This window comes from Aegilops tauschii, chromosome 1, assembly GCF_002575655.3.
Source record: "Aegilops tauschii subsp. strangulata cultivar AL8/78 chromosome 1, Aet v6.0, whole genome shotgun sequence".
Lineage (NCBI taxonomy): Eukaryota > Viridiplantae > Streptophyta > Magnoliopsida > Poales > Poaceae > Aegilops > Aegilops tauschii.
Genome location: NC_053035.3, coordinates 186,388,823 through 186,401,671, shown reverse-complemented (window position 1 = coordinate 186,401,671; position 12,849 = coordinate 186,388,823).

Below are 12,849 nucleotides of genomic sequence, written 5' to 3'. Positions count from 1 at the left end.
TACCGTTTACATAGTGTTTCTTGGTTATCCTACTGGATTGATAACCTTGGTTTCATAACTGAGGGAAGTACTTGCCGTTGTTGTGCTGCATCATCTCTCCTCTTCGAGGAAATACCAACGCAGATACAAGCAATCAGGAAGAATTTCTGGCGCCGTTGCCGGGGAGACATCATCAACATCTATCAGGTTCCTAATCACAAATCTCATCTCCTTGCAATTTACATTATTTTCCATTTGCCTCTCATTTTCATCTCCCCACTTCTAAAATGTTTTTGTGAAAAGCACAAAAATATTTGGCTTCTTTTCGTTTGCCCTTTCTCGTTCGATCTTTTGTTTGCTTGTGTTGCCATGTGCCTTATATTTGCTTGCATCTTCGCATGCTAAAAAGTTATTGATATGGATCCTCATACACTTGCTAATCTTTTTAAAATGTCCAATTATGATGAACCAAGTGATAGTGAATTGAGTTCACTAGATTATCTTTATGAAGTTTCGCTTGAGATTCGTGAATCTGAAAATTGTGATGAAGAAATTTATAAAGTGATTCAGGATAGCTCCTTCAATGAAAAGCATGATTGCTTGGGGATGCTAATTTTGTTTTGTCCACTACTTATTGTAATTATCATGATTGGGGTGATTATTCTTATGATCTTGAAAATTTATTTAAGACTCATGATGAATATGTTATTTGCAATAATATTGAATTTGGGTTTGGAAGAGCGTCAACTTAAAAATAATCCCACATATTTGGAGAGTGTTCAATCTTATGAAATTTTTGATAAAGGTGGGTTTGGAGAGGTCATGACTTTAGTTGATGTTAATTCCACTATCTTGGAAGATTGTGAAACTTTTATGCATGTGGATCATGAAGATAAAACTTTATCTCATAGCTATATTGTTGAATTTTTTTATGATCCTACATGTAATGATTATGAGAGAGGAAAATATGGCTGTAGAAATTTTCATGTTACTAAATTACCTCTCTTCATGTTGAGATTGCTATTGTATTCTTCTCCTTCCTTGCATATGCTAGGTTTTTCTTGTCTTTATAATTTGTTCTCTTATAAAATGCCTATGCATAGGAAGAGAGTTAGACTTAAATGTGTTTGTGACATGTTTCATGATGCTCTCTTTGTGTTTCAATTATTATCTTTTATGTGAGCACCAATAAAATCTTCTGCCTAGCTAGGGGCATAAAATGATAGCGCTTGTTGGGAGCAACCCAATGAATAAAATATTGTTTTCTCTTTTTTCTGTTTTTGTGTGTTCAAACAATTATGCTACTGTTATGATTGTGTTTTTATGTTTTAATTAGTGTGTGTGCTGAGTAAAGCCTTAAGGATAGCTTTGGGTGATAGTTGATTTGATCCTGTTGAAAACAGAAACTTTTGCGTCCAGTAGCTGAATTGTTAAAAATCACAGAAGCGACGAAAAATTCTGAATTTTTTACACAAGATTGATATACAAATTGCCTCTGTTGTCCTAATTGTTCTGAATTTTTGGAGTTACAAAAGTATGAGTAAAATTCGAGCCTTTACAGACTGTTCTGTTTTTGACAGATTTTGTTTTGTTGCATTGTGTGCTTATTTTGATGAATCTATTGATTGTATCGGGAATATAAGCCATGGTAAAGTTAGAATACAGTACGTATAATGCAATAACAAAATATGAATGAGTTTACAATAGTACCAAAAGCAAAGATTGGCTTTTCTTATACTAACGGATCTCACAAAGGTTTTGTTAAGTTTTGTGTGATTGAAGTTTTCAAGTTTTGGGTGAGATCACGATGGATGAAGGAATAAGGAGTGAAAATAGTCTAAGCTTGGGGATGCCCATGGCACCTCAAGGAAATATTTAAGGAGAACCAAACAACTAAGCTTGAGGATGCCCCGGAAGGCATCCCCTCTTTCTTGTAACAACCATCGGTAATTTTACTTGGAGCTATATTTTTATTCGTCACATATCATGAGTTTTGCTTGGAGAGTCTTGTATTATATGAGTCTTTGCTTGTTTTTCTTTTTAGTTTGTCGCAATCATCCTTGCTGGACACACCTATTTGAGAAATCCATAATGAAGCTCTGATTTGTTAGAATTGCTCTATGTGCTTCACTTAAAAAAATGAGTTATGGAATTGCTCTAGTGCTTCACTTATATCTTTTTGAGAACAGTGGTGCTTTAATTTTTGAATAAATACTCTCATGCTTCACTTAGATTAATTTGAGAGTTACCAAATTTTTGAAGAAATTCTCTCATGCTTCACTTATATTATTTTGGGAGACGAAAATGTTTATGCTCATGTTCTTCACTTAAATTTATTTGAGAGCTTGTCATACGCAATGGTAATATATTAAACTAGTCCCAAAGTGATAGATATTCAAGAGGGATATAATAAAAACTTTCATGAAGATCATTGGACAAAATAAACTTGATTCTTTGCAATAGTTTTGAGATATGATGATAGTAATATGTGAGTCGTGTTGGTGAGTAATTATGCTTTAGTAAGAATATTGGTGTTAAGGTTTGTGATTCCCTATGCAAGCACGAAGTCAATAGTTTTGCAATGAAATTACATCCTACTTGTGGTGCATTATTCGGTGTTAGTTATGCTTAATGCTCGTTTATGAGAATCTTTGTTTTTTGGTTCGTTGCTTCTCAATCTATTTGCTAGCCTTTCCTTGTACTAAGTGGGAATACTACTTGTACATCCAAAATCCTTAAACCAAGTTGTGCCAAATGAGTCCACCATACCTACGTATATGTGGTATTTCCTTGTCGTTCCAAGTAAATTTGTATCTGTCATCTCTAATTTTCAAAATGAATTTCCTTTTTGTGTGCCCGTACCGCTCATGTGGCGGCAGGGGGTGGCCAATATTTTTCCATGCTAGATGTGTTATTCTCAAAATGAGTGTTTATTCACTTGTCATTGCACGAGAGTGTGGCGATAATAAGGATCCCAGTCCCGAAATGAAAAAGAAATTTACTTTATGTTGTCAAATGATAAATTCCTTCGAAAGTGTTGGTATGGAAGGCACCCATGGATACGGCTGGCCATGGATTGTGAATGAATGGTGGAAAGAAGAATAAACTTTATTTTATGTTTGGGAACCGCCTATGATGTATCTAGCATCGAAAGTATTGGGAATTCTCGGTCGTTTTCGTTGACGGGTAAAGCATGCCTCTTAAATAAATTATCTCTCAATTTAAGATTTGAGCTCTGGCACCTCTACATATCTCTGCTTCCCTCGGCGAAGGGCCTATCTCTTTACTTTATGCAATTTTTATTTTTTACTTGAGTCTCCATCTTCTCTTATAAAGCACCGACTAGGGAGCCCTATGATCATGCTTGTGCATTGGATGTAGCTAATATTCGAGTGTGTTTCGTGAATGGATCAACAGTTGAGCATGATGGGATAGGGATAGCTTTCTTTAGTGTTGATATTTTGAAAGACATGGTTGCTTGTTGATATGCTTGAGTATTGAAATCTTCATATCAAATATAGACTATTGCTTTGAATCATCTAAAATTCCAAATGTCCATACTACAAAAGAAAAGAATATGTGAGGAACATGTTAGGCAACATTTCACATCAAAAATTCTGTTTTTATCATTTACCTACTCGACGACAACCAGGAATTAAGCTTGGGGATGCTGATACATCTCCAACGTATCTATAATTTTTTATTGTTCCAAGTTTTTATATTATCATTCTTGGATGTTTTATATTCATTTTATAGGAACTTCATATCATCTTTTGGGACTAACCTATTGACATAGTGCCCACTGCCAGTTGCTGTTTTTTTGCTTCTTTTTTACTTCACAGAATATCCATATCAAACGGAGTCCAAACGCAGCGTTTGGAGAATTTTTTCTAACCAGAAGAAAACTTGGGAGCCAAGGAAGTGCACGAGGGAAGGCCCGAGGGGCCCACAACCCACTTGGGTGCGCCAGAGGCCCCTGGCGCGCCCTGATGAGTGGTGGGCCCATGGAGGTCCTTTCCACCGCCTCTCAGCTCTATAAATACCCAAAAATTCCAGAAACCCTAGGGGAGTCAACGAAAACCAATTCCAGTCGCAAGTTCCAGAACCACGACATCCAATCTAGAGGCCCTTTCCGGCACCTTGCCGGAGGAGAACACGATCATGGAGGGGTTCATCATCCTCATTGGTGCTCCTCCGATGATGCGTGAGTAGTTTACCACAAACCTACGGGTCCATAGGCAGTAGCTAGATGGCTTCTTCTCTCTTTTTGATTCTCAATAGAATGTTCTCCTCGATGTTCTTGGAGATCTATTTGATGTAATGGCTTTTTGCGGTGTGTTTGTTGGGATCGATGAATTGCGAGTTTATGATCAGTTCTATCTATGAATATTATTTGAGTCTTCTTTGATCTCTTATATGCATGATTGTTATAGTCTCGTATTTCTTCTCCCAAACTTTGGTTTGGTTTGGCCAACTAGATTGATTTTTCTTGCAATGGGAAGAGGTGCTTTGTGATGGGTTCGATCTTGCGGTGCTCAATCTCAGTGACAGAAGGAGACATGACACGCATGTATCGTTGCTATAAAGGATAAAAAACATGGGGTCTACTCCTACATGAATAGATCTTGTCTACATCATGTCATCGTTCTTATTGTATTACTCCGTTTCTCCATAAACTTAATACATGCATGCTGGATAGCGGTCGATGTGTGGAGTAATAGTAGTAGATGCAGGCAGGAGTCAGTCTAGTAATCTTGGACGTGATGCATATATACATGATCATTGCCTTGGATATCGTCATAATTATTTGCTCTTCTATCAATGGCCTAACAATAATTTGTTTACCCACCGTATGCTATTTTATTGAGAGAAGCCACTAGTGAAATATACGGCCCCCTGGTCTATTTTCTATTATATTGTTTTCAGATCTATTATTCCAAAAATCCAAAAATACCTTGTTGCACTTTTTCTTTATTTATTTTATTTTGTGTTTTTGCTAGATCTATTTATTCAATCTCATACAATTTTATCTATCTTAATACCAAGGAGGGATTGACAACCCCTCTTACGCGTTGGGTTGCAAGTATTTGTGATGTAGGTTGGAACCCTATATGGCCGATCTTTCACGAAAGGAGCGGATCCCGCGATGAACACGAAGAACACAAGGGGGGAATCATGAAGGGAAACACAAGAGAAACACTCAAACCAACGAGATTAGGTCCCACATATGCTAGATCCGAGTACACATAGAGCTCACACGGTCCAGATCCAACAAGGGACGATACAAAGGGTAACCAGTTCTTCTCCATCAGGAGGTCTTGAGGTCTTCCCATTAGGGGTCTTGAATCCAAGTGGATCTTCTCCGAAGAGGTGTCGGTCCCTCGCGGTGGAGTAGATCCGGATGGATGAGTGAGGCTCTATCTCACATATGAGCTATCACAACGCTGACCCTAGAAAGAGGGAGGAGGAGTATATATAGTCTAGGTGGGCGAAGGGGTACATGGGCCTCGGCCCTTACACTGTGCGCAGACAGGGGAGGCCGGATGTCCGGGCATCGGGCCGGATGTCCAGGCCTTCACGAGGTGCCGGATGTCCGGGCTGGCGCCGGATGTCCGGGCGGTCAGGGCTGGCCTTGACGCTCTCTGGATAGGCGGGGTCCGGATGTCCGGGCGATGGGCCGGATGTCCGGAAGCTCGGGACGGGCTGGATGTCTGGGCCTTTGGCCAGATGTCCGGGCTGGAGGGCCGGCTCTTCTGCTCTCTGGATAGGCCCGTTCGGATGTCTGGGATGCAGGCCGGATTTCCGGGCCAGGGTCCGGATGTCCGGGCTGGTCGCCGGATGTCCGGGCCCTGTAGACTTGGCCGCTGGCTCCTTGCTGCTGATGACACTTCCAGGGGCCGGATGTCCGGGGTTATGGACGGATGTCGTGGTCCTGGGAGCTATTCTTGACTCCTTCCGTTGGTTCTCTTCATCCATGAACTTGGAGACATGTCTGTCTTCACGTGCATCTTCGGGAGGGTCCTCTTGGTACCTAATCATGCACAACATTCCGGACTTAGGTAGTAGCCATGTCTAGAGTGGATCATATGTGATATCACTAAGGAAAGAAGTCACCTCGGTCTCTAGAGCTCTAGCTCGTGCTGGTGTCATGGGTCCTCTTGGCACTTGGTGAGACGATGGTAGGTCCATGGGGATGACCATAGGATGCTCCGCATCATCTCCCCTCCCTTGGGAAAGATCCGACCTCAGATCGTGATCTTCATCACCATGGTAGGGAGAGAGATCTTTGATGTTGAAGGTCGCTCACGGAGTACTTGTCGCGTGGAATGTCGATCTTGTAGGCGTTGTTGTTGTAGCGTGCAAGCACCTTGAAGGGTCCATCGGCTCGTGGTAGAAGTTTGGACTTGCGTTCATTGGGGAAGCGGTCCTTGCGAAGGTGTAGCCACACAAGATCTCCAATGTTGAATATCATGGCTTGCTTGTTGACGTTGAGCTTAGTCGCGAGTCGTTGTACTTGGCGCTCGATGGTGTGCCTTGTATCTTCATGCATCTTCTTGAGGTAGTTCACTCGGGCACTCGCGTCCATGTTTGTGCGCTCTTGTATTGGTAGAGGAAGAATGTCTAATGGGGACAACGGGTTGAAACCGTAGACGACCTCGAATGGGGACTTGCCGGTAGTTGAATGTCTTGCACGGTTGTAGGCGTACTCGGCGATAGGTAGGCACTCCTCCCACTCCATATGTTCTTCTTTATCAACACACGTAGTAGAGTGGAGAGTGTGCGGTTCGTCACCTCCGTTTGGCCGTCGGTTTGAGGATGGTATGCCGAAGAGAACAAGAGCTTGATTCCGAGCTTGGCACATAAGGTCTTCCAAAAGAAACTCAAGAACTTGACGTCGCGGTCCAAGACAATCGTCTTTGGCACTCCATGTAGTCGCAAGATTTCACTACAAAAAAGATTTGCAACATGTGAAGCATTGTCTATCTTCTTGCATGGAATAAAATGTGCCATTTTAAAGAAACGGTCCACAACAACAAACACGGAATCCTTTCCATTTCTAGTTCTAGGCAAACCAAGCACAAAGTCCATACTAATATCTTCCCATGGGTGATATGGATTTGGAAGGGGCATATAAAGTCCATGAAATTGAGTTTTAGACTTAGCTTTGCGACATGTAGAGCATCGAGTGGTGAAACGTGAGACGTCGCGGAACATCTTGGGCCAAAAATAGTTCTTGTAGAGCGTGGCAAATGTCTTGTCGCGTCCAAAGTGTCCCATTAGTCCTCCTCCATGAGATTCTTGCAGAAGTAACAAACAAAGAGAAGACTCGGGGATGCAAAGTTTGTTAGCTCTCATAAGATAATCATCTTTGATGTAATAGCGTTCCCAAGATGTATGCGTCAAACACTTGGCATAAGGAATAGCAAAAGTAGGATCATGCGCATACAAGCTTTTATGTGCTCAAAACCAATGACAGTCAATTCAAGTTGAGTAACAAGCATGCATATACGGGAAAGCGCATCCGCCACAACATTTTTCTTACCTTTAATGTACTTGATGACATAAGGAAATGGCTCAATGAACTCACTCCATCTAGCATGACGCTTGTTCAACTTAGTTTGACCCTTAAGGTATTTAAGTGTTTCATGGTCAGTATGGATGACAAATTCATGAGGGCGAAGGTAATGCTCCCATTCATGCAAAAATCGCATTAAAGCATATAGCTATTTGTCATAGATGGGGTAATTGAGTTGCGCTCCGGAAAGTTTCTCGCTAAAGTAAGCTATGGGGCGCTTCTCTTGCGTTAACACACCTCCTATGCCATTACCACTAGCATCACAATGAATTTCAAAGGGTTTGTCGAAGTTGGGTAATGCAAGCACGGGAGCATGAGTAAGTAAATTCTTAAGCTCATTGAATGCGCTATCTTGAGATGGTCCCCAAATAAAGGGTGCATTCTTCTTACTCAAAGCATGTAAAGGAGATGCAATAGTGCTAAAATCCTTCACAAATCTATGGTAGAAACCATCTAAACCAAGGAAGCTACGCACTTGATGCAAGTTGGTTGGTTGGGGCCAAGTTTTAATAGCATTGATCTTAGATTCATCGACATGAACACCCTTAGAAGATACAACAAAACCCAAGAAAACAAGCTTATCAACACCAAAAAGGCATTTGTCCATATTAGCATAAAGGCGCTCTTTCTTAAGGGTTTGCAACACGGTTCGAAGATGGGTGACATGATCTTGGAGAGATTTGCTAAACACAAGAATGTCGTCAAAGTAGACCACAACAAATACACCAATATAGGGTCGAAGAACAAAATGCATGAGCCGCATGATGGTACCGGGTGCTTCGGATAAACCCATTGGCATAACAAGCCATTCGTATAAGCCAAACTTGGTCTTAAATACGGTTTTCCATTCATCACCTTCTTGGATGCATATTTGATAGTAGCCACTTTTAAGGTCAATTTTAGAGAAAATGGTGGCTCCGCTAAGCTCATCTAGCATATCATCTAGGCGTGGAATGGGGTAACGATAACGCACCGTAATAGCATTGATAGGACGACAATCAGAACACATGCGATATGCATCATATTTCTTGGGAACAAGGATTACCGGTACGGCACAAGGGCTCAAACTTTCTCGTACATGGCCGTTGTCGATGAGTTGTTGTACTTGCCGTTGGATCTCCTTAGTTTCCTCGGGGTTGATGTGGTAGGGAGCGTTGTTAGGAAGGGGTGCTCCTGGGATGAGGTCGATTCGGTGCTCGATTCCTCGTAGTGGTGGTAGACCCGGAGGTAGTTCGTCGGGGAATACATCTTGGAATTCCTGCAATAGAGAGGATAACACTAAAGGTAGATTGTGAGAGTTGTTAGTTTTTGGTGCCTCGTCTTTGCACAAAAGGACATAGTGCATGACACTTGATGGGTTCTCACACACTTCTCTCATCTCACGTTTAGTGGCAAATAGGACTAAGTTCTTCTTGTCGCTCATCGTGGAGGCACTCAATTTGGGCTTGTGGCGCTCACTCTCTTTTTGATGGTTCGCTCTCTCACTATTCTCTCCACGATGGGTGGCTTGCTTGTCGGGATCACTTGGCTTGGAGACATAGGTCGTAGTACATACTCCTTTCCTTTCATCTTGAAGCTATAGTGATTTGTACGCCCGTTGTGGATGACGCCTCGGTCAAATTGCCATGGCCGTCCAAGAAGGAGGTGGCAAACGGACATCGGAACGACATCACACTCCAAAGTGTCTTCATAAGCTCTGATCTTGAAGGAAACTTGTACCCTATGCTCGACTTGGATAGTGCCGGAGTCGCTTAGCCATTGAACCTTGTAGGGATGTGGGTGCTTCATCTTGACCAATTGGAGCTTGGAGCAAAGTTCTTCACTTGCTAAGTTATGGCAACTCCCTCCATCGATGATGACCTTGACGGACCTTCCATTGATGTCGGACTTGGTGTGGAAGATATGGCATCTTTGGTCTTCTTCTTGTTGATGTTGAAGAGTCAAGACCTTCGAGACAACGAGAGCGGGGCTCGAATCTTCGTCACAAAAGACTTGATCATCTTCATCCTTGTTCTCTTACCGATGCATGGCCACTTGCTCAAGGGCTTCCATTTCTCCTTCACTCATGGAGTCATAGGTTCCGTCATCGTTGAGGATCATGGTGCGCTTGTTTGTACACTCAAAGGATTGTGGCCCGGCCGCCGCATGTGAAGCATTTGAAGGAACTCGTCTTGATGGTATCATCGGTTGGGGTAGAGGATGATGAAGCTCTCGGCTTGAAGTTGCTTGTTGTAGGAGGACGACTTGAGGTTGTCGAGTTTTTCTTGTACCTTAACTTGTCGACATTGCTTGTAGATGGCTTGGTTGAGGTAGAAGGTGTTGGAGTCGTTGAAGCTTGATTGTTGTAGAAGTCATAGGACTTGGATGAGAACTTGGCGTACTTGAAGTCATCTTGCACTTGACGTTCCGCTTTGGTAGCTTGATGCACTAGCTCAATGAGGTTCGAGTATGGTTGGAAGTCGGCTATCTTCTTGATAGGATGATTGAGTCCATTCAAGAAATGTGCCATAGTTTGCTCATCATCTTCATGACATTGGCTCATATCATGGCAATCTCCATTTCCTTGTAGTACTCTTCAACGCTCTTGGTTCCTTGTTTGAGGAGTTGGAATTTCTTGAAGAGGTCGCGGTTGTAGTAGGTTGGCACGAAACGTGCTCTCATGACATCCTTCATTTGCGCCCAAGTTGTGATGGGTGGTTCACCTCTTGCCGCTCGGCGCTCAATGACTTGTTCCCACCAAATGAGGACGTAGTCTTGGAACTCAAGGATGCCATCGCGATCTTCTTCTCTTATTCATAGTTGTGCAAGCAGGAGATTTTGTCAACCTTCAATGCCCATGAAAGGTACTCTTCGGGATCATTGCTTCCGGAAAACTTGGGCATGGTGAACTTTAGCTTGCCGTAGCGTTGCTCTTCATTGTGTTGGGGTCGGGGATGATGACGTCCTTGACGAGGAGAATTGTCTCCGTCAACTTGCTCTTGTCTTGGAGGATTTCCATTGTCGTCTTGCTCTTGGTGAACTTGACGTTCTTGTCGAGCTTGTGGAGGAGCTTGTCGAGCTTGACGATGCACGCGAGCTTGATATATTCGTTCTTGAACTTCATCACGAAGCGCTTCTTGTTGCTAACGAGCTTGTCGGTTGCGCGTGGCTACGGCTTGACTTGAATCTCGGAGGGCACGTTGCGCCTCAAGTGCTTGAGCTTTGCGTAGTTGTTGTTCTTCACGTTGTGCCTCGACATCTTATGCATCTTGGTGTTGTCGCGCACGCTCTTCCTCTTGTTGTTGTCGTAGACGTTGCCTTTCTTGTGCTTGTGCGAAGGTAGCTTGGTTTTGACGGTGTCGATGTTCTTGCGCGAGCTTGCTCTTGAGAGTCGTTGTCGTGTAGAGGATTGCGGTTTGCTTGACGATCTTGACGCGCGGCACGACGAAGAGTGTTCGATGTCGGAGTACTTGAGTCGAAGATAGTGTCGTCAAAGTGTCGACTCGAGCGGTTCCGTCTTGAGTAGGACGAAGTGGTTGAAGAGCGGTTGACCAACAAGGCACGAATCTCGTCCATTCTTACATCATTCTCTTGTTTGTGTTCGTCGAGCTTGTTGTCGAAGTAGTCTCTTGTACATTGCTCGGATAGTCGCAAGTCGGTGGCGAGATGGTCGATGCGGTCGCTCATTGCTTGCTGCTCTTGATGCAAAGCTCGTTGCGTTCCAAATAGGTGTAGCTTGGTGACGTAGTTGTTCGGGTCGTTGTCTTGCTCAAGGAAGAGTGGGTTGGTAGAAGAACTTGGCCTATCCATCATTCCAAGCAAAATATGTGAGTGGTAGAAAGAGAAGAACTTATACCAAATGTACCTTGACCGATGTTGAAGATGGATCAATGATCACTCAAATGTGTAACAAGGAAATAGCATAATTGGTACCAATTCTTGTCGGTTTCTCACACCTACACAAATAAGAGCTTATGGTGGAGCTTGGTTAGGATGGTGGCATAAAATTTGATGCAATTGTTAGTGAGCTCAATAATGTTGGAAAAGATTCACAAATTTGCAAATGCAACAAGTAGACCAATAGCAAGATATGGTACACGAAAACACACATGCAAATAGATAAGTGGGGTCGTGCAACCAAGGAAGAGCCAAAATGTGGAATCCACGAAAATGCTCTTGTTGCACAACACTAGAGAGACGCCAGCACGATTGCACAATAGGAGGATACGGAACTTGTGCACAACCTACTAAGCAAAAATGCAACGACTTCTATCCCAAGTATGCTATATGTATGGTATTCCGATGATATGATCCAAGATGATTGAGTATGACAATCTTATCGGCGTTCAGGGAATGGGGGTCCCCAGACTTGCCTGCCTGCGGCCCACGGCGTGGCTCCACCAACGGCCTGGTACGGCCCATCTTCACCAGCAAGCCCTCAAGACCCTCGCGAGGGGCCAAGCCTCGCGAGGTGGACGACACAATACATTCTCAGGGGCGGCCTCACTAGGCTGGCTCGCGAGGAGCGGAGAGATCAAGGCGAGGGGCACCTCATGAGGTTCTCGTGACGTGAGCCGTGACGACCAAGGCCAAGCGGGCGCCAGCGGGCGCAGAGTACCCGCTGCCTCTTCGGTGCTAAAGGGGCAAGCGCGGGCGAGGAGTCCCGAGGCATCAGGCAAAGGTTTCCATATCGGTGCAACGAGACCAAGACCAGCACGACGGCAGGACGGAGGTCATCACGGAGCCCACGATGGCATCACCACCAGAGCCTTTGGCAGGCGAAGACCACCTTTTGTCAGGAAGCTTGTACTAGCTGTCCCCTTCAAATTGGCCGTTGTGGGATCCCTTCCCGCCTAACATTTGGGGAGAGGACCCGGGCCTCTATAAATAGGACTAGCCACCACCTTAGTGGGGGGAGAGGGATTCAGTTCATCCTCAACCACACAAGCTCACCGAGCCCAAGAACATCTCTCCTTAGGAGGTTGTTCTTCCCTTGTACTAGTTCATCCTCAGCCTACAAGGCAATCCACCACACCACACTGGAGTAGGGTATTACACCACGTCGGTGGCCCGAACCAGTATAAACTCTTGTGTCCCCTGTTCTTCGAGTTCGACGTGCTGAGCTTTGAGATCATTGTGAGTGAGCGAGCTAGGGGGAGGGAGAGATCTTCATGCGCACCCCAGTGTTTGATCCTTGAGGGTTTTGTCGGAACCCGAAATCTGACATTTGGCGCGCCAGGTAGGGGTGCGCTGAAGCTTTCCTTCCGTCGATCCACGCTCCGCCGCTCCACCGCGTCCATGGCAGACGCACGTCG